Consider the following 1,506-nt stretch of genomic DNA (forward strand, 5'->3'; position numbering starts at 1 on the left):
AGTTCTCAGTACAGCATATCTCAGTAAATAGTTACAGACTTCTTGGTAAGCTATGAAAGGCTGTTTTCATTCTACAAATGTTGCTCTTATTCTACTGATAACCGCCATCCAAACAAGTCTGGGAAAACTGTGTGGGTAAGGGTCCCAGCCTTGCTAGCCCCTTCAGGTGCAAGGACCTTGCCAGCTTACATCTGGCCCCCAACAGATCCCCCTTCTTTGTTTTTTAGGTGAAGTTCGTGTTTCAGTGTCCGACAGTTTTTTATGTGTACATGTCAGCAGTAATATTTCAGTTCTGGATGGTGGACAAATGGTGGCAATGCAGGTCTGACCCTCTCTGGTTTGGTCCTGGGCAACCTGCAGCGACGCACAGCTGCTGACTGCTAGCATGGCAAGGCATCTTCACCCTCTTTATTTCTGGACTGCTTCTCTTCTTGTTGTCTCATGGGGCCACTGCTATTCTGTGGCTGGAGCATCCCATCAGTTCCTCTCTGGAATCCGTTGTTGCAGGAATTCACATGGTCTTGGAGTTGTTTTCTGAAAATATACAAACGTATTCTCGACCAAAGGTTAATAAAGGAATCATATCTATAATTTAGACTTGGGATTCTTTTAATTTTTGTCCAAACGATTTTCCTTTGGCTTATTTGACACCATATGTGTTTTTTATGGGTGTCTTGCTGTTAGCATTATAAATGAAAAAATTAATTTTCAAGTAAAAATATTAAAGCAATTAAGGCATTTACTTAAAAAGTTATTATTCCACTATCCCCCCTTTTTTATTTTTTAATATTAGGAGGTTTTGGGAAATTTTTTAGTGTAGTCTTGATAACTTTTAATTTTAATTTTTTGTACAAAAATATGACTGCTTTAGGTTATTGTATGTTAAGCAATTTTTCCATGAAATGATAATTTTGGTTAATGCTTCTTAAGCTAATTTTAATTAATCTGAAAACTTGACTATTATTTTATTGTTAGATTTAATATTTTAATAACAATTTTAATTTATACTGTAAATATTAATGGAAAGGATTATTTTGTATCCTTGAGAAGGCCCTGAGCATTCCTGGTGTTAAGCTGGATTTAGATATAGGGTAGTTGCTGTTAGCCAAGTCTCTGTTATCTGGGTACCGATTTTGGCTGGACTAAGTCTCTTTCTGTTATCTGGGTCCCGATTTGAGCTGGGCATGGGAAGCGCAGCAGCCATGGGGGCAGGACACCTCCCTCAGAAGGGGCGAGTGTTCAAGCCCCTGCATAGTTGGGGGGGTGAGGATCTCTGCCCCACCTCTGTTGACCCCCAAGTTCTCCCCTGAGGCCCCCTGCGACTGTGCCTGTCTTAGGTCGCCCCTCCCAGAGGGGTCTTACCCATCATTGACTAACCATCCATCCTCTGGGGCCAAGCAGGGTGATGTGAGGTTTAGTTCTGTCTCCTTGGTAGCGTATGCCCCTGTGGCCTCCATGCCCAGTTACTGCCTTGGGATCCCCTTGCCTGCTGGCAGGGCCCTGGCA

This window comes from Myotis lucifugus, unplaced genomic scaffold, assembly GCF_000147115.1.
Source record: "Myotis lucifugus unplaced genomic scaffold, Myoluc2.0 scaffold_1037, whole genome shotgun sequence".
NCBI classification, from domain to species: domain Eukaryota; kingdom Metazoa; phylum Chordata; class Mammalia; order Chiroptera; family Vespertilionidae; genus Myotis; species Myotis lucifugus.